The following is a 7,123-nucleotide window of genomic DNA, read 5'->3' as shown; positions in this document are numbered from 1 at the left end:
GTGCACCTTCGCCGCGGTGGGCACCTTGGCTGGGTTGGGCACCATTGAGCGCTCCGAAGTGTGCTCCAAGGTGCGCACCATGGCCCTCCAAGGTGCGCAGCATGGCGTGCACGAAGTCGGAGCCCGGTTTGCCCCGGGTGCGCACCTCGCGTGCACCTTCGCCAGGGTGGGCACCTCGGTGCGCACACCTTCTCAATGTTTTCTTGCCTTTTCTGGAAATTGGTGAAGGCAGCGCATCAAAGGTGCGCACCTCGGTGTGCTCCGAGGTGCGAACCCGAGAGCGCTCCGAGGTGCCCACGAAGTCGAAAGTCGGGTTAATTGCATTGTTTTCCCCGGGTGCGCTCCGAGGTGCGCAACATCGGTGCGCACCAAGGAGGGCTCCGAAGTGTGCTCCAAGGTGCGCACGATTCGGAGCTCGGTTTGCCCGGGGTGCGCACACCTTGGCTGGGTTGCGCACCCTTTGTGCGCTCCAAGGTGCGCACGAAGTCGGAGCTCGGTTTGCCCCGGGTGCGCACCTTCGCCAGGGTGCGCACCTTGATGCGCACGCCTTGGCTGGGCTGCGCACCTTGGTGGGCGCCATGGTGCGCACCTTTCGTGCGCTCCAAGGTGCGCACGAAGTCGGAGCTCGGTTTGCCCCGGGTGCGCACCTTGGTGGGCGCCATGGTGCACTCCGAGGTGCCCAAGATTGGTGCGCACCAAGGAGCGCTCCGAAGTGCGCTCCAAGGTGCGCAGGTGCGCGCGAAGTCGAAAGTTGGGTTAATTGTCCGGTTTGCCTCGGGTGCGCACCTTGCGTGCACCTTCGCCAGGGTGGGCGCCTTGGTGCGCACACCTTGGCTGGGCTGCGCACCCGGGCGCGCACACCTTGGCACCCGCGTTTCCTTCATTTTAAATTTTTTTTTTTTACAATCTCTCAAGTGGGAAATTCTATAATCTCAACTTTTTTTGCCTTTTCAGGAAACTTTTGAATGGAGCGCATCATTGGTGCGCTCCGAAGTGTGCTCCAAGGTGCGCACCTCTGGTGTGCTCCAAAGCTCTCTCTAGCTGCGTGCACCTGCCCCGGCCGCGCACCCGGCCCCGCCCAGCTTCGCTCACCTGTCCCGGGCGTCTGGTGCGGAACCTTAGAGTAAGAAACATCACCGTGCACCTTGGCCAACGTGCGCGACTCGACCGAGCGCGCACTGGCCGAGGTGCACACCGATTTCACCTGGGTGCGCGCGCAGCACCTCGGGCGCACCGGGGTGCGCGCACAACGCCCGGGTTGCACCGTGGCCTGTGTGCTCGGGGCGCCTCGGGTGCGCGCTCGGTGTCGCCCCCGCGCGCGCGGTAGTGCGGGCAGCGCACCCCGGCCCGGCCCGGCCCCGACGAGAACGCAAACGGGCAAAAGGTTTATTCAAATAGCATTGCGACGCCCGGCGAAAAACTAAAAAAGGGTGCAACACCGGGACTTCCCGGGAGGTCACCCATCCCAGTACTACTCCGGCCCAAGCGCGCTTAACTGCGGAGTTCTGATGGGATCCGGTGCACTAACGCTGGTATGATCGCACCCGTTATGAGCTTGTCGCAGTGTGTACTTAGCAAACCGCGACCCACGTGCGAATCCACCCCGGCCACCCACCCCCGTCGAGGTGCACACCCTCCCTCGCGAAGTGCGCCCCGTTCGCCAAGTGTGAGCCCTGCCCGGGTGCGCGCACCTTGCTAGGGCGTCGGGTGTGCACCCGGCCCGGCCTACGTGCGTGCACCTGGACGGGGCGTCGTGTGCGTGCAGTGTCCCGTCTGCAACGCGGTGCCCACACACCACCTCGGGCGCAACGACCTGCGCTCACATGTGGGCCGAGTGCACCTTGGTGCATGTTCGGGGCGCCTCGGGTGCACGCTCGATCTTGCCCCGGTGCACCAAGGCGCTCGGTTTGCCCCGGGTGCGCACTTGGTGCAAGGTGGGCACCCAAAATAGGGATCAAGCACCAAAACACAAGTTTCGGGATGCAAAATGGGACCCAAGGACCACAAATGCGTTCCAAGACCCATGATGGGTCCACGAGAACAAAAATGTGTTCCGAGACTTAATAAACAAATATTGGGTTTTAGGAGAAGAAACATGCTCTGATGCCCAAAACGAGAATCGACCCCGAAAAGGCCACAGGCCAAAAGTGGGATGCGAGACAAAAAAAAATGGGACCCGAGGACCAAAATTGGGTTCCCAGGTCGAAGACAGGGCAACCGGACAAGAAACGACCTCTAAGGCTCGAAATGAGTCCCGACGACTAAAACTTGACAAGAAGCACCCATCAGGCACCCAACTCGACACCCATGGGATGCCGACCCACCCGGGCTTCCACCTAGCACACCTTGGCACCCACCCACCCTCGCACCCAACCTCGCACCCAACTTAGCACCTTTGAACCCACATTGGCACTCACCCTGACCCTGGCACCTTGGAACCCACATTGGCACTCACCTTGACCCTGGCACCCACCTTTGCACTCACCTTGGGACCCACCCTGGCTCCCACCTCGGCACCCACCCAGACACCCACCTTGGTTCCTTGGCACCCACCTTGGATCCTTGGCACCCACCCCGACACCCACCTTGGCACGCAACTTGGCTACTTGCCACCCACCTTGGCTCCTTGACGCCCACCCCGACAACCACCCCGTGACCTACCCTGGCTAGGGTTGGTGCACACCCACCCTGGTGCCCACCTTGGCACCCACCCCATGACCCACCTTGGCACGCACCTTAGTACCCACCCCGTTACCCACCCTAGGACCCACCCCGTGACCCACCTTGGCCAGGGTGGGTGCCTTGGTGCGCACAACTTGCCTGGGCTGCACACCAGGGCGGGCTCAAGATGGCACCCGCGTTCCGTTTTTTTCACTATCTTTCAAAACGGAAATTTTAAAATCTCGTTTTTTTTTTTTTTTTGCCTTTTCTGGAAATTAGTGAAGGCAGCGCATCAAAGGTGCGCAATGCTGGTGCGAACCCGGGAGCGCTCCGATGTGTGCTCCAAGGTGCGGCGTGCACGAAGTCCGAGCCCGGCTTGCCCCGGGTGCGCACCTCGCGTGCACCTTCGCCGGGGTGAGCACCTTGGCTGGGTTGCGCGCCCTGGTGCGCACCAAGGAGCGCTCTGAAGTGTGCTCCAAGGTGCGGCGTGCACGAAGTCGGAGCTCGGTTTGCCCCGGGTGTGCACCTCGGGTGCGCACCTCGCGTGCACCTTCGCTGCGGTGGGCACCTTGGCTGGGTTGCGCGCCTTGGTGGGCACCATGCAGTGCACGAAGTCGGAGCCCGGTTTGCCCCGGGCGCGCACCTCCGCCAGGGTGGGCACCTTGGTGCGCACAACTTGCCTGGGCTGCGCACCAGGAAGGGCTCAAGATGGCACCCGCGTTCCGTTTTTTTCACTATCTTTCAGAACGGAAATTTTAAAATATCGTTTTTTTTTGCCTTTTCTGGAAATTAGTGAAGGCAGCGCATCAAAGGTGCGCAACGCTGGTGCGAACCTGGGAGCGCTCCGATGTGTGCTCCAAGGTGCGGCGTGCACGAAGTCGGAGCCCGGTTTGCCCCGGGTGCGCCCTGGTGGGCACCATGGTGCGCACCAAGGAGCGCTCCGAAGTGTGCTCCAAGGTGCGGCCTGCACGAAGTCGGAGCCCGGTTTGCCCCGGGCGTGCACCGCGGGTGGGCACCTTGGTGCGCATGCCTTGCCTGGGCTGCGCACCAGGGCGGGCTCAAGATGGCACCCGCGTTCCGTTTTTTTCACTATCTTTCAAAACGGAAATTTTAAAATCTCATTTTTTTTTGCCTTTTCTGGAAATTAGTGAAGGCAGCGCATCAAAGGTGCGCACCTCGCTGCCCACCACGGTGCGCAACGCCGGTGGGCACCCGGGAGTGCTTCGAAGTGTGCTCCAAGGTGCTGCGTGCACGTTGTCGGAGCCCGGTTTGCCCCGGGTGCGCACCTCGCGTGCACCTTCGTCGGGGTGGGCACCTTGGCTGGGTTTGCCCCGGCTGCGCTCCGAAGCGGGGTTATTGGAGCGCCGCCTCTTTTTTTGTCGGAGCGTTTGGTGGGGTTTCTCGCATTGGCTCTTCCCAGGCCCGGTTGCCACCCTGGCGCGCACGAAGTCGGAAGTAGGGTTAATTGCCCGGGTGCGCACCTTTGCCAGGGTGGGCACCTTACCTGGGCTGTGCACCAGGGCGGGCTCAAGATGGCACCCGCGTTCCGTTTTTTTCACTATCTTTCAAAACGGAAATTTTAAAATCTCCTCTTTTTTTTGCCTTTTCTGGAAATTAGTGAAGGCAGCGCATCAAAGGTGCGCACCTCGCTGCCCACCTTGGTGTGCTCTGAGGTGCGCACCCGGGAGCGCTACGAAGTGTGCTCCAAGGTGCGGCGTGCACGTTGTCGGAGCCCGGTTTGCCCCGGGTGCGCACCTCGCCTGCACCTTGGCCGGGGTGGGCACCCTGGCTGGGTTTGCCCAGGGTGCGCTCCGAAGCGGGGTTACTGGAGCGCCCCCTCTTTTTTTGTCAGAGCGTTTGGTGGGGTTTCTCGCATTGGCTCTTCCCAGGCCCGGTTGTTGGGTGCGCTCCCACCCTGGCGCGCGCGAAGTTGGAAGTTGGGTTAATTGCCCGGGCGCGCACCTTCGCCAGGGTGGGCACCTTGGTGCGCACACCTTGGCTGGGCTGCGCACCAGGGCGGGCTCAAGATGGCACCAGCATTCCCTTTTTCTCACTATCTTTCAAAACGGAAATTTTAAAATCTCGTTTTTTTTTGCCTTTTATGGAAATTAGTGAAGGCATCGCATCAAAGGTGCGCACCTCGCTGCCCACCTTGGTGTGCTCCGAGGTGCCCACCACGGTGCGCTCCGAGGTGCCCACCACGGTGCGCAACGCCGGTGCGAACCCGGGAGCGCCCCGATGTGTGCTCCAAGGTGCGGCGTGCACGAAGCCGGACCCCGGTTTGCCCCGGGTGCGCACCTCGCGTGCACCTTGGTGCGCACACCTTGGCTGGGTTGCGCGGCCTGGTGGGCACCATGGTGCGCACCAAGGAGCGCTCCGAAGTGTGCTCCAAGGTGCGGCGTGCACGAAGTCCTAGCCCGGTTTGCCCCGGGTGCGCACCTTCGCCGCGGTGGGCACCATGGCGTGCACGAAGTCGGAGCCCGGTTTGCCCCGGGTGCGCACCTCGCGTGCACCTTCGCCGGGGTGGGCACCTCGGCTGGGTTGCGCGCCCTGGTGCGCACCAAGGAGCGCTCCGAAGTGTGCTCCAAGGTGCGGCGTGCACGAAGTCGGAGCCCGGTTTGCCCCGGGTGCGCACCTTCGCCGCGGTGGGCACCCTGGTGCGCACCATGGCGTGCACGAAGTCGGAGCCCGGTTTGCCCCGGGTGCGCACCTCGCGTGCACCTTCGGCGGGGTTGCGCGCCCTGGTGCGCACCAAGGAGCGCTCCGAAGTGTGCTCCAAGGTGCGGCGTGCACGAAGTCGGAGCCCGGTTTGCCCCGGGTGCGCACCTCGCGTGCACCTTCGGCGGGGTTGCGCGCCCTGGTGGGCACCATGGTGCGCACCAAGGAGCGCTCCGAAGTGTGCTCCAAGGTGCGGCGTGCACGAAGTCGGAGCCCGGTTTGCCCCGGGTGCGCACCTCGCGTGCACCTTCGCCGCGGTGGGCACCATGGCGTGCACGAAGTCGGAGCCCGGTTTGCCCCGGGTGCGCACCTCGCGTGCACCTTCGCCGGGGTGGGCACCTCGGCTGGGTTGCGCGCCCTGGTGCGCACCAAGGAGCGCTCCGAAGTGTGCTCCAAGGTGCGGCGTGCACGAAGTCGGAGCCCGGTTTGCCCCGGGTGCGCACCTCGCGTGCACCTTCGCCGCGGTGGGCACCATGGCGTGCACGAAGTCGGAGCCCGGTTTGCCCCGGGTGCGCACCCCGCGTGCACCTTCGCCAGGGTGGGCACCTCGGCTGGGTTGCGCGCCCTGGTGCGCACCAAGGAGCGCTCCGAAGTGTGCTCCAAGGTGCGGCGTGCACGAAGTCGGAGCCCGGTTTGCCCCGGGTGCGCACCTCGCGTGCACCTTCGCCGCGGTGGGCACCTTGGCTGGGTTGGGCACCATTGAGCGCTCCGAAGTGTGCTCCAAGGTGCGCACCATGGCCCTCCAAGGTGCGCAGCATGGCGTGCACGAAGTCGGAGCCCGGTTTGCCCCGGGTGCGCACCTCGCGTGCACCTTCGCCAGGGTGGGCACCTCGGTGCGCACACCTTCTCAATGTTTTCTTGCCTTTTCTGGAAATTGGTGAAGGCAGCGCATCAAAGGTGCGCACCTCGGTGTGCTCCGAGGTGCGAACCCGAGAGCGCTCCGAGGTGCCCACGAAGTCGAAAGTCGGGTTAATTGCATTGTTTTCCCCGGGTGCGCTCCGAGGTGCGCAACATCGGTGCGCACCAAGGAGGGCTCCGAAGTGTGCTCCAAGGTGCGCACGATTCGGAGCTCGGTTTGCCCGGGGTGCGCACACCTTGGCTGGGTTGCGCACCCTTTGTGCGCTCCAAGGTGCGCACGAAGTCGGAGCTCGGTTTGCCCCGGGTGCGCACCTTCGCCAGGGTGCGCACCTTGATGCGCACGCCTTGGCTGGGCTGCGCACCTTGGTGGGCGCCATGGTGCGCACCTTTCGTGCGCTCCAAGGTGCGCACGAAGTCGGAGCTCGGTTTGCCCCGGGTGCGCACCTTGGTGGGCGCCATGGTGCACTCCGAGGTGCCCAAGATTGGTGCGCACCAAGGAGCGCTCCGAAGTGCGCTCCAAGGTGCGCAGGTGCGCGCGAAGTCGAAAGTTGGGTTAATTGTCCGGTTTGCCTCGGGTGCGCACCTTGCGTGCACCTTCGCCAGGGTGGGCGCCTTGGTGCGCACACCTTGGCTGGGCTGCGCACCCGGGCGCGCACACCTTGGCACCCGCGTTTCCTTCATTTTAAATTTTTTTTTTTTACAATCTCTCAAGTGGGAAATTCTATAATCTCAACTTTTTTTGCCTTTTCAGGAAACTTTTGAATGGAGCGCATCATTGGTGCGCTCCGAAGTGTGCTCCAAGGTGCGCACCTCTGGTGTGCTCCAAAGCTCTCTCCAGCTGCGTGCACCTGCCCCGGCCGCGCACCCGGCCCCGCCCAGCTTCGCT

The 7,123-nt window shown here is 63.5% G+C and overlaps 1 non-coding gene across 1 annotated transcript; it reads right to left on the bottom strand.

The window, feature by feature from the left end:
* Nucleotides 1-1,427: 1,427 nt before the first annotated feature.
* LOC131869212 (5S ribosomal RNA) lies at nt 1,428-1,546 on the bottom strand. The gene has a single exon (XR_009367605.1). It is a non-coding gene; the product is annotated as a 5S ribosomal RNA (ribosomal RNA).
* Between the last annotated feature and the right edge of the window lie 5,577 nt (nt 1,547-7,123).

The sequence above is a fragment of the Cryptomeria japonica genome, unplaced genomic scaffold, assembly GCF_030272615.1.
Source record: "Cryptomeria japonica unplaced genomic scaffold, Sugi_1.0 HiC_scaffold_238, whole genome shotgun sequence".
NCBI classification, from domain to species: domain Eukaryota; kingdom Viridiplantae; phylum Streptophyta; class Pinopsida; order Cupressales; family Cupressaceae; genus Cryptomeria; species Cryptomeria japonica.
The sequence above is the reverse complement of the archived record's forward strand: the minus strand, read 5'-3'. Positions and strand labels throughout refer to the sequence as shown.